This window comes from Periplaneta americana, chromosome 13, assembly GCF_040183065.1.
Source record: "Periplaneta americana isolate PAMFEO1 chromosome 13, P.americana_PAMFEO1_priV1, whole genome shotgun sequence".
NCBI classification, from domain to species: Eukaryota; Metazoa; Arthropoda; class Insecta; order Blattodea; family Blattidae; genus Periplaneta; species Periplaneta americana.
In genome coordinates, this window is record NC_091129.1 from 85,110,047 (window position 1) to 85,132,985 (window position 22,939).

Genomic DNA, 22,939 nt, shown 5'->3' on the forward strand with positions numbered 1-22,939 from the left:
ACTATTATTATTATCATTATCATTATTATTACTAATATTATATTATTATTACTAACATTATATTATTATTAATATTAGTTTGTCTTGGTCATCAGTCGTCAATCTCATATCCTACATGCAAAAAATATCACGAGTCGCCACTGAGTAGTAGTAGTAGTAGTAGTAGTAGTAGTAGTAGTAGTAGTAGTAGTAGTAGTAGTAGTAGTAGTAGTAGTAGTAGTAACGATAGAAGTAGTAGTAGTACTAGTAGGCCTAGAAGTAGTCGTAGTAGTAGTAGTAGTAGTAGTAGTAGTAGTAGTAGTAGTAGTAGTAGTAGTAGTAGTAGAGAGAATTTTTCTGCGTTCAACCAATCTTCACCATGTCAAATTTCATGATATTTCATCAAAATTTTCGTATTAATACATAAGGGTCAAAATAAATATTTTGACTAAAGTCAAAATAGTATAATCATAATAAAAAGACTATATCTCACAATACCACAGGGAAATTAGGTCATTGTGAATTAGAAAAAAAAATTAGTGTAAGATAATGCGTGCAGTTCTTTAGCCTCCATGAAGGACATAAAAACGAGAACATTGACCAAAGCGAATTTGCATTTAATTTCCATAGGATAGAAATGGGAACAATGCATGATAATGTGTTATCCTTACGATAATTCAAAACGCTGTATATCATTTCAACGAAAACTTCTTTCTCAATACATGTCACGGAGAAAAAAAAAACACGTGATCTACAGTATATATAAGCAAATAAATATTGAATCCTAACAAAGTCACCCATCGACTTCGAAACGAACAAAGTTCAGGTATGTATTCATTATCTAATTATTCTACGTTTCTTTATTTCAACCACTTTGAACAAAAAAAGTCATTTATGATAGAACAATATAACTAAGTTATGTCATGATAACTTACACTTCATTATGAAATACTAACAGGGTCCGAATTTGGAGTCTTTTATACATATGATTATATTATCTTCCTTGTTCTCATGTTTTGTCTTCATAAGTTCTTAAAACACAATGTTACAGTTCGGTTGTACATTAACAGACATTTATAAAACTGGCATAAAATATCAACGTTAGCGTTACCTTCTTTTATGTTTGAAATCTGTTACGGTACTTGATTAGACGCATTTACGGGCACTGTGGTTCACGATTACTCTATTCCAAAAGAAATCATGAACTTATAAGTTTCTCAGAGCTTGATAGATCAGGAGCGAAATTTCACTCTTCTCCAATACATTGTTGGAACAGAATAAGATTCGGTAATTATATAGAATATTTCAAAAGTCAGTTCGAACATTAAACCGCTATAAATATCATAATATTTGAGAAAGGGAAAAAACAAAAATATCACAGTGTTGGGCAAGCAACGGGGTTTACAAAACATTGGGAACATATCCGCCGTTCCCTTGTTCAACGTACAGCATTCTGTCAGCGACAACATGCACAACATTTAGTAGATAATACCTTGGAATATCGGCAATTTCTTACGAGTTGGCAGATTTCAGTTGCAGTAGGGTTCATTAAGGTAAACCCACAATCAAAAGTCTGCCGGATTGAAATCTAGAGATCGCTGAGGCTACATTGTTGGAATGTTACTTATTATCGGTATCCATTTCACACCACCTCTTTCTAGTACCGAGATCAAGAAAGCATGGGTATCTATCTTCATGCCCCGGAGTGCCTTTATGGCATGTGAAGGAGCTACCTTTATCTTTATTAGTACTCATTTCAACTTCTACTTCATCTCAAATTTCACAATACGATAGAGTGGATCGGGGGAAGATGCCTGACTTTTCCTTTGATTCAAAATTTAAGATACTCTTCGTTTACTTTTGAATTTCATATTGATATATCAAAGTTTGGAAAGTATTTTGAAACTGTATTTTTGGTACAAAAGAGAAAAAAAAAACTAATTACCTTGTTTATGGATACAGATTTTGTTCTTACCTGCACTGTAGGCATCTTTCCCCGATAGTCGTGTAAGATGGCAAGTGGAATTAACACATTTACTGATATATGTATTTTATCTGAACTTGGTCTGATACATTTATATAAGAAAAGTAACTTAATTCAAAGCTCATGGACACTTTCTCACTCGTTTATCACTACTTAGGAACACTGTTATTTCACATATTTTATTATCATGTGCAAGACTCGTGAAATTATTTCTTGCACACAATGAATTCAATGCAGTACATATTTTGTCATCATTTTCTTTTAGGAGCCGTTTAAGTGTATGTTAAGAAATCCCGTATATTTGCGATGCTCTAAAACAGTTCATACCCTCTGTTATAACATGTTTCATCGCAAGTTGAAGACTATCCTCAATCCACTGAAATCTATCAGAGGATCTTACGTAATGTTTACACATTTCCTGCAATAAAACAAAAAATAAAACTCTTGCAATAAGTTTGAATCTTACACCGAAAAAAAAGTGATCATCTTCCCCAAGTATCGGGGCAAGGTGCCTAGTGTTGTGACGCAACCTAAGATGGCGGAACAAAGTCATTGGTTGTTAACAATATCAACTTTAGAACCTTTACAACAATATCCATTACAAGGTTTGACAGTTATTACGAATTCAAGGAATTATTAATATTTTAACATAACTTTGCAATTATTTTATAGCAGAAGAATGAGCTGTTTTCTTGCTTTCCTTCTTCTCATAACAAGAACACGTGGCAAAATGAGTTAACTTCCACTCTACAGACATTTAACTGTCTCAGTGATAATGAAGATATGCGCGTGGTGCTCTCTCTTGGAAGAATGTGAAACTACAAAGAAATAAGCATCTGCCCCCGATAGTCATCTCCCTCCGATTCACTCCATGGGCTTTAGTGGTCGGGTTGAGCCTTAATTCAAAAATTTGTAAACAATGATTATCCTACCAAAAAATTGTTTTCAGAACTTAAAGCTTTGATATGACATCAAATTTATATCAATGCATTATTCAATTTGATATATGAAAATCACACATATTTCAGATCATATACTGACAAACAAACCCCAAGGCATAGATATAATAGTACGTTTGTTGGAACCCAAGTGTTTAACGAACACTGCTTTCAAACATAATTATACTATCTGGCCTAGATGTATAACAAATTAATAAAGAAGTACGCACATCTTCCTACTTCCAACAGTTTGAATATTTAAAAATGTATGTAAGGAATTTGTTATGAGTAATGATTAATTTTTGACGTTATTATGTTGTAATTTTTGCGTCTATATTTATTATGGATCGAATCCTCCCCTGAGACGAGAACTCTCTTTTAGGCGAGAGCAAGAATTTTGTGAATTTACAATTTCTTTCTATTCTATTTTCCTGGCATTAAACATTATTATTATTATTATTATTATTATTATTATTATTATTATTATTATTATTTGAAATTAATCTTTCCCAATCCATTATACGCGTCGAAATGACGAGCAGTAGGCGTTTAGCACGTTGGGAAGTTCTACAGACTCGAAGGGCGCATGCCCAGTAAAGACATTCAGGTCACTGGCAGCTGGAAAAATGAAGGGTTCCATTCTACCAGCTGCCAGCGGGCTAACAGGCTAGGTAGCACTCGACCGAACAGTTCCCGTCTTGCACGCTTCCATTGCGTAACGTTCAGGCATTCCTTCCGACTAGGTAACCAGCCAGGCTACCAACTACCAACCAGGCTCCGTCTTGCACGTAACCTTTGTTGTCACTCACTAGTCTAAGCTCAATTTAAGTTTTTATTTCATGCTTAACATTAGCCTGGAGTTTCGCTAAAGTGTGCGGATTCGTACGAAATACTCCATATATGTACACAAGTGTACAAGCTTTGCGAGGAGGTGGTACAGTTGAGAGAGTGCATTATTGTAATTTGTTTCTGAATTCAGTTCACAGTCGTGGAATTGATCAGTAGCTTCTTTTCTTCTCACGCGAATAATTGTACTGTATTTATTAACATTCCATGGTATTCATAAATTGCTTCACAGCTAGAATACGGAACAAGTCAAAAAACATAATACTATTATGAAGTTTTGATTTATAGTCACAGTCTAGACGAAATATATACAGACGAGGTTTACAATATAGTCTACTAGTACAACACATAGTTTTGTATTAATTTCATGACGCGTTATCGAATGCCATGAATTCACCCACAGAATAGAAAGCGTGAGAATTTAGGTTCCGGTACTGCTTTAATTTGGCCCTAAATAATCTTAAGTTTTGAGTTCCATTTTCTATATCCTTAGGTAGACTATTAAAAATGTTAACTGCCATATAACGCACTCCGTTTTGATAGCAGGATAGATTTGCCGATGGAGTATGGAAGTAATTTTTTCGACGTGTATTTATGCTATGATCTACTGAATTTGTTACAAAATTTTCACGATTACGTACGAGGAAGATTATTATTAAAAAAATATACTGACAAGCCATGGGCATTATTTGCAGTTTTTTTTAATATTCCTACACGATTCCCTAGATTTGGCACCTACTATTATTCTAATTACTCTTTTTTGTAATAGGAAAATACTGTTGCTATCTGTGGAATTTCCGCAGAATATTATTCCAAACTCATAACCGAGTGAAAGTATGCAAAGTGTATAATGTTTTTAAGGTATTGATATTCACCATCTTTTGCATAGGTCTAATAGCAAAACATGCTGAATTTAGTTTGGGGGTAATTTCTTTAATATGATGTTTCCAATTTAACACATTATCGATTTTTAAGCCAGCAAATTTGGTTGTTTTTGCTAACAGGATTCTATTGTTAATTATTGCGCTAGAAATTTGCGTGGTTGAATTTGGACAGAATTTAAATATTAGATTATGTTAGTTTTGTTACAATTTAATACTAATTTATTGACTGAAAGCCAGTCACATATTTTGAACAGAATTTCATCTGTTGAAGATTGGAATGTGTTGGAGTTATTGGCTGTAATTACTATACTTGTGTCTTCTGCAAATAATAAGGGATGACCTACATCTTTTATTAGGGGTACAAGATCATTTATGAACACTAGAAAACGTAGGGGACCTAATATTGATCCTTCAGGAATTCCATTATTAATAGTTCGCCATGTCGAGGTAGATTTCATAGTCGTATTGATTTCGACTTTCTGTTACCTATCTATGAGATATGAGTGAAACCAGTGGTGTGCAACGCCATTCATTCCATAGTAATAACCTAATTTGTCTAGCAGCATTTTATGATTTATACAGACAAATGCTTTGGATAAATAACACAAAATCCTTCCGACTTGTAATTTTTAATTAACTGCCTCCAGAATTTTGTCAGTGAAACTGATGTTGTATTTTCCGTCGCTTCATTTTTCCTAAATCCAAATTGTTCTGGGACTAAGATTTTGTAACTTTGCCGTTTAAATGAGTCCGGGGTTCAGCACCGAAAGTTACCCAGCATTTGCTTATATTGAGTGAAGTGAAAACCCAGGAAAAACCTCAACTAGGTAACCTCCCGACAGGGAATCGAACCCGGGCCACATGGTTTCTCAGCCAGACGCGCTAATCGTTACTCTACAGGTTTGGACATCTTTCTAAATTATGATATAATCTTTTATACATTAATGTTTCAAAGATTGTGGAGAAGACTGGTAGAAGTGATATGTGTCTGTAATTTTCTGGAGACGTTATTTCTCCCATTTTGAAGGTAGGAATAACCACTGAATATTTTAATCTATCGGGGAATATACCATTGAACAATGAATAGTTACATAAATAACTTAGTGCCCTAGCTATAATATCTGAACTCACTTTTAAAATTTGGTATTTATTTCATCACACCCTGAGGAGTTTTTGACTTTAGATTTTTAATAGTTCCAATTATTTCTTGTTTCTTTGTTGGAAAGATTTGAATATTTGTGAATTTTGTAGGAAAATATTGTGTTAAAAGCCTAAACTGTTAGTAACATTATCTTGGATGTTGAGGTTATAAGTTATTGTAAGAAAATATTTGTTAAATATATTTACAATTTCATTTGGGTCTGACGTTTTTGTATTGTTTGATATAAGGGAAAAATTTGTTACTTTATTTTTTGGTCGTCCACTTTCCTTCTTAATTACGTTCCAAGTTGTTTTGATTTTATTATCACAGTTTTGTGTTGTTGTATTATAGTGTAATTCTTTAGATCTTTGGATTACTTTGTGTAATATTTTTGAATAATTTTTATAGTGTTAATTTGTGGTTAGCTTATGAACCTGGTCGCTTGTCGTCTGATCGTCTGATCTGGGAATTTGAAAATATCTGTGCGCCAGAAATTATTTCAAAGACTTATTATTTCTAAGAAAATGACAACACTTCTTCTTCATCATTTCCGGACGATCTGATTAGAGATTGACTACAAACCTAGGAAATATTTCTTTACAGAGATCTACGTCATAACGAAATCATATTCAGCAAATGACGGTTAAAACAAACAGACTATTTTTTGTAAAACAAAAAGATAAGTTATTCCATCATTCTAATGACTTAATTTCTAGTATCAATACTACATATATTAAGAGATAAGTAATGGATGTGTTTACATTGACAGCTTTCTCCAGGTCAAAATGGCTTCCGTTCTTCGTCTCCATCTCCTGTGTATGATTATAGCAATTGCAATTGTAAGTATATTGAATAAAATACATTACTCTATAATCAAAATCCTCTTGTGCACAAGGTGTCTTAAATCTTACCACTACCTAAATCAAAATCAGACTAATTTTTGTTAAGCATTTGGATTGAGGTGGTATTGAGTGAGAGTCTACACAAAATATAAGAAAAAAATGTAAAACAAATTTTCTCTTTAAAAGCATAGAGAAAGCTTGGAGATTCATAATTTATTTTTGTTGTGAAAATGTACCGAAATTAATGAATTTCAGAAAGGTTATTGGTGACACTACAAATATAACCATAAGGCGCGAAAAGATAAAAATGTAAACGAAAATTCAAGACAAAATAAATAATTAAAATTATTGTTACTGAAGTGCGGAAAAATGTGCGTTATGCCTTAAGTTCAGTGTCAATGGACTGTAATGTTGTCATTCCCTCACGTAAACAGCGGCAAGAGAGCACAGTCTGGTAATGAGAACCTCATCACTCCATTCAATCGATCTATAAATACTGGAATGAAGGTGTAATATAGTTATGATGATTTAAAAACTTACCTCAAGTGTTACAAGTAACTGCTACCGCCTGGATGATTAAAGAATGCATTACACTTAACCACAATGTACATCGGTAAATTATCGAAAGAGAAAGTTCGACGTCTCTCATTCAAACAGTTTTCCAACATCAAAAAACTTCTTTCCGTGTCAAAAGATGTTGGAGGTGCAAATGAAAAAAGTGCCGTAATATGTCGTTTTTCCCTCCACTCAAAAAGTTACATATAATTGTATAACATATTTATTTCCAGAATTTTTGGAATTTTTCTTTCACTTTTTCACCTCTAAAATGTGAATTATCAAGTTCCTTGAACGAAATTTTTGCAGAAATCATCATATTACATAAAGCCACAATAAATTCAGATCACATATGCTTTTCATTATTTGATGTCGAAGACATTTGTACATATTCGGTATGTTTCTTGCAGTTCTATGTAATATTTCGCACGTATTTTAATTTCTCATTTGCGCATAGCACAGAAAATATTTTCTCTTTGTTTGTTAGACTGTTTAATTCCAAATCCTTCGACTTAGGTATTTTAAATCACTTTTACACCATATAACATCTGCAGAAAGGCAATTAACAATATTGTAAACACCTGGATTTTTTTCTCATACGAATAGAAGTTGACACTTAATGTCAATCTTTGGTTCCTACTTGTATTGCCGCCCTCTCGTAGTGCATTTATGTTATTGCGCTTGTACCTGTGACGTCATCCATACTTCAGACCAAACTAACCTGTATCGCGTGGTAACCCACATTTTTCCGCCCTCTAATTATTACATATATAGGCCTACCACAAAATCGAATAATTTGGAAGCAGGCTAACTCAAAAAGACGAAAATTGAGCTACAAACTCAATTTCATATGCTGAAATAGACACCGTACATGAATAATGCGATTTACTTCTTAAAGTGGATAAATTGTTATTTGTGTTATTCTTATCTCAAATGTTACTAGATAAATAACGGACAAATACATGGTTTTAATAAAATGTGTAAAATGAAAATAATATTGAAAAATTATAAGTGGGGTTATCCTATTACCCAATTCCTACCAGGAGTGTTAATATAATACATTCTATCTCATTTCACTGGACGTTATATTAACTATACATTCTTTGTTTTTTAATTTCTATATATGTTACTAAAGATTAAGGGATAGAAGGAGATGTTCTCTGAACTTTATCTCTAGAGGAAGTTGATGTGGTTGTGTGTTATCACACATCTGGTAATCAATGTTATAGAAAGGTAAATGAACCTGGAAGCCAAAAACAAATGTATAATAATAATAATAATAATAATAATAATAATAATAATAATAATAATTTGGAAGTAGGCTAACTCAAAAAAGACGAAAATTGAGCTAATATTATTATTATTATTATTATTATTATTATATTATTATTATTATTATTATTATTATTATTATTATTATTATTATATACGTATCCTTTCACAATATTTGTTACAATGAAATATATATTTTGAAGTTTTCAATTGCAATTACACACACAATCAAACTTAATTTTTTTGATAGATAATCCCAAATAATTAAAAAAAAAAAAAAACAATCATTTTGGATGTATAAAATTTTGCACTTGAGCTTCTGCATTTTATTATAAATGTTTTTAAGATAACGCATCGTGTTTCAATTTAATGCTTTTTTTTATAAATATCCTTTGACGAACTCCTTTTTATCTTCCAGGGTCTGGCATCTGCATATTCGCACGAGTGTAAGTAAACTATGTTCACTTCACAAAAATGAACGTATAATACGAGTATATTCTTGGTCAAAAAAAGTTTGCATTTTACGCACAATTTTTATTACAGTATAAAGGCTAACTAAATTCTAAAAGGCAATAACACTGCGAGATTGGAAATTAATGTCATGTAACATTGTAAAGTTCGTTTTCAGAGCGAAAAGTTTGGATCGAATTTCTGCACAAAACTAAAATTTTTTGTAATTACTAATAGGCCTACACTGCTCTCTCAAATTGACTGAGCATATTGGAAATTAAATGAATGGCTGTCCAAAAACACGCTAAGAAATGTTTGATATAGAAGAAAAATTATCTCGAAAAGGAAGCAAAAACGAGCAAAATTGTATGTAACTTTTTTATGTGAAATATCTCAGAGAAAAACCCAATGCAACTAGTGACATTACTTATGGTTATTATATATATAAAGCAACAAGAATCTTTTCAGTGCATGTAGAACAATTCCTTAGATGCGGACCAGATTATTACACTGTATAGTGTGGACGAGTCTATTATACTATCCAGCTGTGTCGAGGGGTTTGCTAGTGATTTTGTTGTTGACGTGACTCCGCAAGAGCTTAATGCAATATGGATATATTTTACATACAAAATAGCGCATTTACTAATTGAGATATATATTTAGCCTATTAATATGAAATAATTTAACTTCTCTCTAATTAATTGGCTAGTGTAAATACCTGTTTGTTTTGTAATCGTACAGGTATATGCAAATAGACATAAATTTAAACTCTTAACCCCCCCCCGTCGACCTGGTTGGCGAGTTGGTACAGCGCTGGCCTTCTATGCCCAAGGTTGCGGGTTCGATCCCGGGCCTGGTCGGTGGCATTTAAGTGTGCTTAAATGCGACAGGCTCATGTCAGTAGACTTACTGGTATGTAAAAGAACTCCTGCGGGACAAAATTCCGGCACATCCGGCGACGCTGATATAACCTCTGCAGTTGCGAGCGTCGTTAAATAAAACATAACATTTTTATACCCCCCCCTTCCCAAAATAGGTTAACATAACACTTTCACTCAATTCTTTTACGTTGTTTATTGTTTTCCAAGAACAAATTGAGGAGCGTTTTTGCAAAAGTCGATAGATGCAGAAATCAAGATTTTACAGAAATTACACTAAGTGACAGGATCTATCGAGTTTTGAAAAAAACCTGGAAGGTTTGGTAGTCTCTGCATACGGTATGAATCAAGTTTTGGTAAATCTGATTTCATAGATCGATTCCGGAGGTAGAAAACATACGATATCCATATGTAACTCACTATCGAAAATTTCTGCATCTATCGACTTTTGCAAAAACGCTCCTCAACTCGTTCAGATTCCTTTATTTAACTTCATTCTAATTAGTAGGGTACAGTTTCCCAATAGCTTCCTTGGATTTAGTGTATCTAAAATGGTTTGTGGAATATTATATCTGAATCTCCCTGCATGATTATTTCATTAACTATTTATTGAATGGTATCGATTTTCAATAGTGCTGTAGACTCTTTGAATGGTGGGTCCTGAATTGATGTCCGAGGCATATTGATTGCCTACAATGGCTTACTTACTTATTTACTTACTTACTTACTTACTTACTTGCTTTTAAGGAACCCGGAGGTTCATTGCCGCCCTCACATAAGCCCGCCATTGATCCCTATCCTGAGCAAGATTAATCCAGTCTCCATCATCATATCCCAGCTCCCTCAAATCCATTTTAATATTATCTTCCCATCTACGTCTCGGCCTCCTCAAAGGTCTTTTTCCCCCCGGCCTCCCAACTAACATTCTATATGCATTTCTGGATTCGCCCATACGTGCTACATGTCCTGCCCATCTCAAGCGTCTAGATTTAATGTTCCTAATTATGTCAGGTGAAGAATGCAATTCGTGCAGCTCTGCGTTGTGAAACTTTCTCCATTCTCCTGTAACTTCATTCCTCTTAGCCCCAAATATTTTCCTATGAACCTTATTCTCAAACACCCTTATTCTCTGTTCCTCTCTCAAAGTAAGAGTCCAAGCTTCACAACCATATAGAACAACCGGACCGGTAATATAACTGTTTTATAAATTCTAAGTTTCAGATTTTTTGACAGCAGACTAGATGACAAAAGCTTCTCAACCGAATAATAACAGGTATTTCCCATATTTATTCTGCGTTTAATTTCCTCCTGAGTGTCATTTATATTTGTTACTGTTGCTCCAAGATATATGAATTTTTCCACCTCTTAGAAGGATAAATCTCCAATTTTTATATTTCCGTTTCGTACAATATTCTGGTCACGAGACATGATCATATGCTTAGTCTTTTCGGGATTTACTTCCAACCTTATCTCTTTACTTGCTTCAAGTAGAATTTCCGTGTTTTCCCTAATCGTTTGTGGATTTTCTCCTAACATATTCACGTCATCCGCATAGACAAGAAGCTGATGTAACCCGTTCAATTCCGCGTACAATGGCTACTGACACATTATCTATCACTTCATAAACATTTTCATTAGGAGATTCTGGGACTCCAAAAACAACGACATTGTCTCTACGTGAATACTGTTGTATTTAACCTGTCTCCTGCTTCAACAATTCGTTCTTCTTCGTTAGATTCTTGAATTTTTTTCTTTTGTTGACTTCAGCTCCTCGCTAAAGACATCAAATTTACTTGAAATAAATTCTACGGATTTCTTCAGGTCACTCACTTCCGTGTTAATGTAAGATTTGAACTCCTAAAACATTTTCTTTATTGAATTGATGATAACACTATGGTCGTCCGCCACTTTTTTTCCCTCAGATATCGATGCGTCATTTTCGTTGTTCCCTGCTTGCTTCACTTTTTACTTTTATTACACTCTGGGAACGCTACAAAAACACGACCGGCCTTCACTGTTGCTCAGACTGAATCCGAACTGAGCATGATGTCTTCATTTTACGAGTATTACTTAATTGAAAGTAAGCAAATTGAACATAGTATGAAATAAAATATTGTACAGCGAAAGTGTTTCACGAATTATTTCGGAAATTCCGGCCTGGCATTTCGCAATTCATAGAGTAGACGCAAGAAGAGCTTGCCACGGAAAGCTGCGCGAACTTTCGGAAACGTTCGGGTGCACTCGATCTCGCTTCGTTTCGATTGGCAAACTGTCGACAGCTCTTAGTCGTCTGCTGACTTGATGTTCCGAGTGAGAGTTATCACAGCGCATGTAATGTAACCTAAATGTTCTTGCATAGTAACTAGTAACATAACATTGTTGAAAATACTGAAGCAGGAATTTTTTTACATATGAAATGACAAAGATGTTATAAGAAATATGTAATCGTGTAATAATTTATATTTGACGTTGTAATAAAAAACTAATATATGTGATTTTATTAAACTGTTCCGATAACTAGGGTACTATGGTCGGTTTATTTTAATCTGTATATACTCCTTATAATATGTTACGAGCGGAGCCTGTTTCTTTTTTCATAAATTTATAAACGTTATAAATAATTCCCTATTTTGAACGTGTAACGTTTTATTAGCACTTCCTAATTTAGAGCGAAACTGGGGGGGGGGGCATTGCTAAGTACATAGACTGTTATACAGAACTCTGTAATTTAACAAACACACTTTGAACTATGTAAAACTAATGATATCAGGGATAAAACGCAGAATATGTAACGCACACGCTGGCTTCTACTCGCTCTGCACAATACACTCCACGATACGAACAGCTCAAGACCGTGATTTCGACAGCGCCCTGTAATCAGCATTAGGTGATTCATAGCAGCCCTGTAACGAGCATGGCGGTACGAGGACCGAATATCGTTCTGTGCGCATCAGTCAAATGGGCAAGCTTTCTTTGCGCTTCCTTTACATAAAAATTCACTTTTGGCCCAAGTAATGAAATTAAATGACTTCGGACATAAAATGTAATGAATAAAAAATCTGAGATGCATTCTCAATACATTTTATAACAGTGTCTCAAGGTGAACCTATTTTTCAAGATATAATACACTAACACACAGGTGAAGGGGTATTGTCAACTGCGACACAAGCGATCTGCGGAATTGGGGAGTCTGCGAATGACGTCTTGCAATATTCAATCAACGCAGACAATCGCATGTAGATTAGTTCTGAGATGTACTGGTAGTTCAGTTCAGACAGCTGATGGCTCTTCAGCAAACAAACTATGGATCACTCCCGATATGGTATCGGAAGCGATCGTCACAGCTATTATCATTACTACTACAGGTACAGGGACATCATTTTATTTTTACTAACATTTCTAATATTAACCTGGCTATACCTTTCTATTAAGGATTGAAACAGGAAACAACCTTTGCTACCCCTTCCACGACTGGAGTTCGATGATACTGGCGTAAAATACAAATCACTTTACTAGGTATAGGAGGGAAGAAAAGTAGTTCATCCAATTATGTAAACTAGGAAATATCGCAATTTTGAGTTTGATAATTTTCATTAGGTTTTTGTTTAATCAAAATACAATACGGTATTAACACTTAGTGTTTTTACCCACGAATTGAGCTATCCATTCGGACGTATTAATTATGCAGTGTATATTGTACTGTTACAGCACATTAGCGTACAATATAGAGAATTAAGTTAAATTGAAAAATAATCATAATATGGATATTTAAACACAATTTTGAAAATGGTGGCCGTTCATTTCGATACAGGTTTCAGTTCTTTTGTGCATATTATCGCACTGTAGACTATTGTACCTAATTCCAATTACCAGTTTCGTCCTTCGTACGAGTAACTCATGTTGAAATAATTCTGTACCTACTCTATAAAAGAGTACCTTACGTACTCTAAATTCAATCTTCACTTCTGCCCGATCCAAAAAGACAAAATTACTCAGAAATGCTATCTACTGTCCGTTCAAGTGGTTTTGTCGCAGGGTCGTAGAAAGGGGGGAAATCACATGACTTAATTATTTAACGAGGCCCTTTCGTTTAAGTTATTTTAAACAGTTGTATAATATTACGTAGACGTCCAATTCCTAAGAGAAATTAAAGTTTTAAGAAAAGTGCTAAGATAGCCCAGCTACTAGACTTAACAGACGGACGAACAGAAGCAGGTGGGGGAAACCCCAATGCGACGTATGCAAACGGACGACAGTACCTGTACGAAAATATGATTCAATATTGAAAGCTCTTTCGTCACTGGAAAATGCGAACATATTTCTGGAACTTACTATACTCACTAACTCAGTACTCCTTACGCGCCCTCGGCTCTGTGTCGTGAACAGTTGGAAGTTTACTAGTAGAAGGGGGTGGGAGTGAAGTACATTCAAAAACTCAGGTACAATAAAAATTGAAGTAAAAATAAAATTATGTCCCTATACTATCAAGCATATCTTCTAAATTTTAACACTTTACATGTTCGGTGCGAAATAAAAACGCTTTCCCATTTAAATTTAATTTCTAAGTTCACTAATTCTGTTGTCTATAAGCTGGAATGAAGTTTCCTGATAAGGAGTGTAGCCTATATTATGACGTCACAGCGCAGATATAAGAACCTTGGTATTTAAAATAGTTACGCACCCTCTACCCTCTAGCTCTAGATGAGTGTTCGGCATCTTGTGAATCGCGAGTCAAACCCTTAATACACAAACAGGCGGAGGGGTAACGCATAATCTCCCTACCCTTAGCCATCACTTGTTCTTTCAACGTCTGGGTATCCTCATCTCCTACCTTCTCCCTTGCTGTGTATTTGCAGGCTGAATTTTATTTGACGTAACCTTTGCCTACCACTGCTCTAGATTAGGTAGTAGTGGCCGGACGCAGTCATTGTGGCTACTGTTACCATTATTTAAATAATTACATCTTTGTGGCTGATTATAGGTTGATTGCAAAGATAAAACAGCTTATGTAAGACGCTCAAATTCGTTATGTTGCAGGGCATTGTTGGGGAGCACTGGATAGATATTTTCACTATTAATATGGACAACAGTAATATGTGTATGTGTCTAATGCTTAACCGCTACATTTGCGTGATTCCTGTTTCGCATACTGCGGATAGATGGCAGGACTGTGACCCATTTTCAAGTTGCACTTTATTACTCAATCTGCCTTTACCAAAACTAAATGTAACAAGTTAGGTGTATTCCCAAACCTGCACCGGCTGACTACACTAAGGTTCGCTGCGTATCCAAGTTTCGAGCAGGTAATCCTCATTGCCCCAGGCGAGCCACCTCCGTGCGTCGCCAGTCTCCGTTTGGGGAAAGCTATGGAATGACTACGAAAAAGAGAAATGTTGATGGCATTATGTAGATCCCTAATATAGAAAAACCAACGTCATTCTCATCTGTTACCGCGGCCTATCACAATAACACACAGATTAATGCACCCTCTTTCGGTACGTAACACAAACACAAACTGACGGACCGTGGAGGAGCGAAACCGGCCATTTCTTATGTTTTCACAATATAAATCAATCAAATCAAATAAGGGTAGAGCAGGAATGAATTATACTATCAGACAGAGTAATTATCTCATATCTCTATGTTAATTATTTTTATTAGTACACTCATTAGAGCTAGGTATCCGGCTGCTGAAGGCGTTAGCCTCTGTGAACTAGCACTTTATTTACTAACCCCCTTTAAAAAATACAATTTACTAAAAAAGTTAAGAAACATTTAAATTTATATTAAAATTATTTGCAGGAATTATTTTTCTGAGCTTGGCAGATCAGGTCGTATTAAAATATGTGAGAGTGATTTATGCAATTTACAATACATTTGATATTACAATATTGTCCTAAGCAAGACCCTGAAGAAAAGGGACTTTCTCGGTAACTTCTAAGGATCTGATGTGAAGGGGCAAACCGACAACCTCAAGTTCGTGAAGGCAATTTCCGAAGAAGAGGTATTACAATGAAGAGTTTTAACGTTCCTAATTTGAAAAAATACGCTAAAAAAGCGGATGGGAAACATTTAGAGGGAAGGGAGGACGTTCGTGACCCATTTCATTTCCCTCTGATTCCGACATTTGCCTTAGCGCCCTAGGGAAACCACGGGAAAACCATGAGCAGGATAAGTTGTACTAACGACAAGCCAATTGACTTGTTCTTTAGCCATCTGTTCGAAGATAGGTTTGAATCTCATAAGTGAAACCAATAAGGCCTAACTCATGAGATAACTACAGGGAGAGATAATGGGTTAAGGTGGCCAGAGGCTTATTGTGCGACTCTAACTACTTAAGTCACAGTACGATTATTTAGTCCTGACAGTCGCCGGCAATGTGCGCCTGGGTCAGGCGACTCCATTAAGTTACGCAAAGGGGTGTTCAGGTTAGTCAGTCATTTGCATTCAGAGCGATCGGATGTCACGCATGCGGTAGAGAGTTGTGTTTCCAGTAAGGTTAAGCTGTACTGCATTTCTTTACTGACGGCTCGCTCCTATTTCTACGGAGCTCTCCTCACTACTTCTATTATTTCTTCTCTTTCGCGTCGCTGAGCTGTCAGGACTGAATAATCATTCCGTACATCTGAAAACGGCCTTTATAAGGAAATTTTCACTTAATTGATAAAAATAATTTACAATCGTAGTTATTATTAAAGTTATTTACTAATATGTAATCCAATAAAGGGTAGCAAGTCAAACAATTACACTTATCTAATCTTATAACTTATATAATATGTCTATAGTCATGTCCGAAGAGTCGCCCAGACATTAGTTTTCAATTTCGCGTATGTCTGGTACATTGGAATTCCATTGTAGAACATAGAGAATGCTCTTAGATTTTGTGTGTTTAGCTATAATTGGTTTGTAGTTACCCAAAATAGAAACTAACTGGCATACTATTAGTGTACGATTTAGTATAAATACGGAATACAGATTTATTTCAGTCGCCAATATCCCGAAATAGGTTTTTGGCGCTTGGTCTCTTATTTCGAAATTCCGACCAATTAATGGCCCAATTAATATCTTGTACATCGTTAGAGCTGCATATACAGTACCTGGCCACATTATTATAATCACTCACATTTTTACTATATTTTACATATTACTTCCTCATTTGAACTCTGGTTTCCTTTCTTAAGCAGAATTCACATTACATAGGGTAAATTAGGGTCTGCTGGACAGTCGGGCATGTTGGACACTCCATACTTTAACTTGTTACCACGCCACTTGTGGGCACCACATTCAGCTAGAAGTCAATGACGGAAGTAGCCACGAGTGGGGCTACTTCTGTTATTGACTTCTAGCTGAATGTGGTGCCCACAAGTGGCGTGGTAACAAGTTAAAGTACAGAGTGTCCAACATGCCCGACTGTCCAACAGACCCCAGTTTAAGCTATTTAATTTTTAAACAATATTGAGTATAATTACAATTATAACAATGTTAATTCAAGAAATATTGATAAATAACCAACCACACCTCATTTTTACAGAAATTTCAGTATTTCGTACGACCTCCTTTAGCTTTAATTACAGCTTCAATTCTCTTTGGCATGCTTACAATACACTTCTGTATTATTTCCTGGATCCTCTCATTGTGATTCCAAACATGTATCAGCCTTTCAATAAGTCGAACTCTGGTAGTAATAAATTCTTTTGCCACCTCTCTTTTTACGAGTGCCCAGACGTTCTCAAAGGGATTCAAGTGCGGTGAGTTTCCTGGCCATGGCAAAAGTGGAATGTTTTTGGAAGCCAGAAACGTTATGACTCTCCTAGCAGTGTGGCAAGGTGCACCGTCTTGCATAAAAATATATTTCTCCCCATTTGGGAACCATTCGTTCAGCTGAGGGATAAGCCTGTTTTCCAATACCTGGATATATTGTTCTTGTTTCATTGTTCCCTGAACAATGTAGAGTCGTCCTGAATCTTCGACTTATTGAAAGGCTGATACATTTTTGGAATCACAATGAGAGGATCCAGGAAATAATACAGAAGTGTATTGTAAGCATGCCAAAGAGAATTGAAGCTGTAATTAAAGCCAAAGGAGGTCGTACGAAATATTGAAATTTCTGTAAAAATTAGGTGTGGTTGGTTATTTATCAATATTTCTTGAATTAACATTGTTATAATTGTAATTATACTTAATATTGTTTAAAAATTAAATATGTAATGTGAATTCTGTTTAAGAAAGGAAACCAGAGTTCAAATGAGGAAGTAATATGTAAAATATAGTAAAAATGTAATTGATTACAGTAATGTGGCCAGGTACTGTATGTTTAAATATCATAACTGCTTAATACGTACGCTGCGTTGGTATTTCAATTCAAGCTGAAATTGAGCACTGTAATTCACTTCATTTTAAGATTAAGCTTGATAAGAGTGAAATTTTTTTTCACCGCCATTTATAGATCCCCTAAAAACAATAAAAATGATTTCATAGACAATTTAGAACAGTATTTATCCAATTTAGAAGGTTGTCGCAACCATATTATTGTTGGAGACATAAACATAGACATATTAGAAAATAGTATAGATTTAATTGGCAGTAAATATATGAATGTTCTCCATGAATATGGTTTTGTAAATTATTTAAATGCCATCACTAGGCCTTCAATAACTTCTGGCACATGCATCGACCATATATTTCTAAAAACTCAAAATAATTATAGCTTTATACCTGGCGTTCTATCTAGTGCTATTACCGATCACTATATTGTTTTTAGTTTATTAAAAATGTCTAACAATGAATACAATTCCAGGCCGTCTGTTACTCTCTCATCACAAAATATGCAAAAAATTAATTATCCTGATTTGATTACAGATTTTCTAAAAGAAACCTGGGAGTCGGTCTATAATTGTAATGATGCCAATGCCTGTTTTCAAATTTTCTACAATTTAATCATAAAGTATATAGATAAACATACTATTATAAAAAGTAATCAGAAAATTTCTAATAAATCCAAGAAAATAAAACCCTGGATCACGGCCGGCATTATTAATTCTATTCGTACAAGAGACAAACTTGCTTTAAAAGTTAAAAAGAATCCAAGTAACGTACAACTAAAAAATTACTACAGAGCATATAGAAATATGTTAACTCTTGTCATTCGAAAAACGAAAATTAAATATTATGAATCCAAATTTGATAGATACAAAAATGAACCTAAAAAATTCTGGCAAGTTATAAATGAAGCTACAGATGTAAATGTACAAAATAAACAGCCAATCAAGGAGTTAAAAAACGATAAGGGTGAAATATTAAATTGCAGAAAAGAGATTGCAAACGAATTTAATAATTATTTTTCAGAGATAGGACACAAAGTTACTTCTAACATTAATAAGTCAAATTTTAACTCTTCTCTACAAAATGAGACACAAGATGAACATTTAGCTTCCTCCATGTTTCTTTTCCCTGTAACTGAAGATGAAATTATTATTTTGGTTAAAAAGTTAAAAAATAATGTTGCTCCTGGTATAGATGGAATTAAGAATAATACTTTCAAAATTATTATCAAATATATATTAAAACCCATGGTTCATACTTTTAACTTATGTTTTGTGCAAGGTATATTCCCAGATGTTTTGAAATGTGCCATAGTAATTCCAATATACAAATCTGGAGATAAAAATAATTTAAATAACTATAGACCTATATCTTTACTTCCAACATTTTCCAAATTGCTTGAAAAATGTTTAAAGAATAGATTAATAAATTATTTAGAAAAACATAAAATCCTCTCTAAAAATCAGTTTGGTTTCCGCAATAATATTTCTACTGATGATGCTCTTATTAATGTTACTGGAAAAATTATCAATGAACTAGATATCGGAAACAAATGTTTGGGTATTTTCTTGGATCTACGGAAAGCTTTTGACACTATCAATCATAATTTACTTTTGGACAAACTACATACTATTGGAGTCAGAGGTATAGTTTTAAAATTATTCCAATCATATTTTAGTAACAGAAGGCAAATGACCAAAATTGAAGATCAATTTAGTGAATACAAATATATTGATATAGGTGTACCGCAAGGAACAATTTTGGGACCTATTTTATTTCTAATATATGTTAATGATCTGCTAAATATAAATTTAGAAACATTTAATGGATCTATATATTCATATGCGGATGATACAGTAGTTATTTTCAGTGGTTTTTCTTGGCAGGAAGCATATAGAAATGCTAATGTAGGTGCTAACATTGTTAAAAAATGGCTTAATTCCAACTTCCTTTCTTTAAATATATCTAAATCAACTTTAGTTCCTTTTTCGTTAACAGCTGCCAGTGTTCAAAATTTAAAATTTAGCGATAAATATCGACTAATAATACACAGTGAAAATTGTTTAGATCCCAAAAGTTGTAAATGTCCACCTTTGAAAGAAGCCACGTATGTAAAATATCTGGGTATCATTATTGATCAGAATTTAAAATGGCCTCATCACATTACTTATCTTTGTAAGAGGCTTCGTAAAACAATTTATAAATTCGTTAATCTTCGCTGCTACTTACCTATTAGAGTTTTACGAAATGTTTATTTGGCCATTATTCAGTCTATCATTCAATATGGTATAATTGTTTGGGGTGGAAGTACAAAAATTAATCTTAGTCCGTTAAATTTACTACAAAAACGAATAATTAAAATTTGTTTGAAGAAACGTTTCGATTATCCAACTAAATAAATTTATTCTGAATTTAATGTATTTAATATTGAACAAATTTATAAGTATACGCTGTTAAAATTTTATCATAAAAATCGTAATAAGTTTGTAGTACAGACACACAATTATGACACAAGACGAAATATTAATTCAACATTAGTAGAACCTAAATGTCTCACATCTGCTGGTCTAAAGCATAGCATAAATTTTGGCCCTCGGTTGTACAATGCTTTAACTAAATTACACCCAGAACTTCTAACATGTAACCCACTAACATATAACAAGAAAATTAGAAACGTGTTAATATCTTAAATTTGATTAAATAAATTTATAGCCTATGTGTATGAATTAATCAACCTATATTATATTTGTATTCTATAATTTTGAAATATATATTAATCCTACTTTTCACGTGCGATATTATTCTTCTCTAGTGTTAATATTATAGTATATACTTAATTCCATTGCCGCTGTAATTATATTTTAGTTCCTATTTTATTTTACTTATTTATTTATATTATTATTATTTTTTATTTTAATATTATATCTGAACTGCGACCGAGCACGAGCGCTGCTCATTCGGTCTCAAATTTTGTTAATACTACTGTATCTTCTTTTTATATTGCTTGTATTATTTTATTTGTATTTATCTTTGTTTGTTTTTGTAATTATATTTCTTTATTCTGTATATTTGAATTTAAATAAATAAATAAATAAATAAATAAATAAATAAATAAATTCATAGCTTGAGAACGAAACCAAATGGCTCCATGGTATATTATGAACTTTTTCTTAGAATGACCATCGGAACATGCTGACAAAACCTGTCGGTTTCCTGCCGGGACACTCTGTAGTGTAAAGATTGGTAAATTGTGATACTAATAATATTATGTTAGTACTTTCTGAGAATTTTTTACAATTTACTGAGCGAGGGAAAGACCTGTTTTGTTTAGAAACTAGTCCAAGAACATTTCCTTAATGAAGGGTGCGGCAAAACGTTCTCCATAATTTAAATTTTAAATAAAAAACAGAGGGATCAAAATAAGGAAACTGTATTAATATAAATGGTATCTAAACAGTGGGAAATTTAGGTTTACATGCGTTGCCATAGCGATATCAAATGACATGTGCAAAACAACAAGAATTCAATAGGACATTGAATACACGGAATTGATATTCAATTAGTGCACATTGTAATCTGTAACGAATTCCAACTATGCCCTGGACGGGTGAAGAACGTGCTTACGCTATGGTATCGTTTCTGGTAAGTGGTAATTCCGTTGTCGCTGCCCAGCGCGCTTTTCGGAGAAGCTTAGAGATTCCCCCTCGTGGTCGCTGTTCAAGAATTGTTTGAACGTGATTATGAAAATCGTATGAGATCATGTGCAAACATCCTTCAAAATGTACCTGCATATGCTGTGGTTCTTTTTAGTGTAGAAGCACATTTTCCAAGAACATTTCCTTAATACGTTGACGCAAAAAACCGAACTTCCTTTCGCTCAGTAAAATCGTAAAAAATTCTCAAAAAGAAGTATCACAATATTACCAACTTTTACCCTATATGCGTAATTTATTTTAGTACAATTATTACTCCTTATGCATTTGCTAGTAAACCCTGACTATAAACCATATTTGTTAAATACAAGTAATTTTCAATAAAAAATATGCAGATGGAAAAACGGGCAAGTGGTGAGGGATCAATACATAAAAAACAGCATTTATGTTTCAGATATTCTTTAAACATGGATTTATGTAGAACCATGAAAACGATATATTTTAGCTTCTCACTTTGTGTAATAAGCAATTATTTATTTTTATTTCAGTGTGAATTTACAAGAATAATGTTAATTTATTTTCATTTGATCAATAATGTAAGTAATCGACAACATTGTTTTAAATCTAATAACATGTGAGTTTTGGCTGGATTTACAGATACCGGACAAGACTATGACTGTTGGAAAGATAGAACAACTGGTCGAGGGAACGCTGCAAGGGACTGCGAGGCAGAATGCTACAGACGAGGAATGATCGGTTATAATTGTTACAAGGATGGCTGTTACTGTGTTCGTAACTAGCAAAATTCTCACCAATCTACAATAATTAATATAAATTTGTAAACGGCGATGCCAATATCTACAATTTTATTCGAATAAAGGAATATTGCTCAAGATATACTACTGTATATTAATTATACATTCATCTATTGAAATTATTGTGTATTTCTTCTTCTTCGGGGTGGGAATAAAGACCCGTTACTCCTTATAAATACTTAAAATACACACTATATAATTACAGTCATAATGCCGACATACATCCACTTTACAGTAACTGTGTGTCCTAAGTTAGTAATGGGTCAGTACGTCCCCCATAATTCTTCTCACACAAAATAATGCGTCGCCAGGTTCGGTGTAACATTCCCATCAACATTGCTGGTGTAACCTGTTGGAAAGCGCGTCGCAAGGCGTCCTTC

At 33.9% G+C, this 22,939-nt stretch overlaps 1 long non-coding RNA gene across 1 annotated transcript; it reads left to right on the forward strand.

Moving 5' to 3' along the window:
* The first annotated feature begins 746 nt into the window (after positions 1-746).
* LOC138712072 (uncharacterized) lies at positions 747-22,641 on the forward strand. Its single transcript, XR_011335631.1, has 4 exons — positions 747-805; positions 6,542-6,611; positions 8,860-8,887; positions 22,402-22,641. It is a non-coding gene; the product is annotated as an uncharacterized lncRNA (long non-coding RNA).
* The last annotated feature ends 298 nt before the right edge of the window (positions 22,642-22,939 follow it).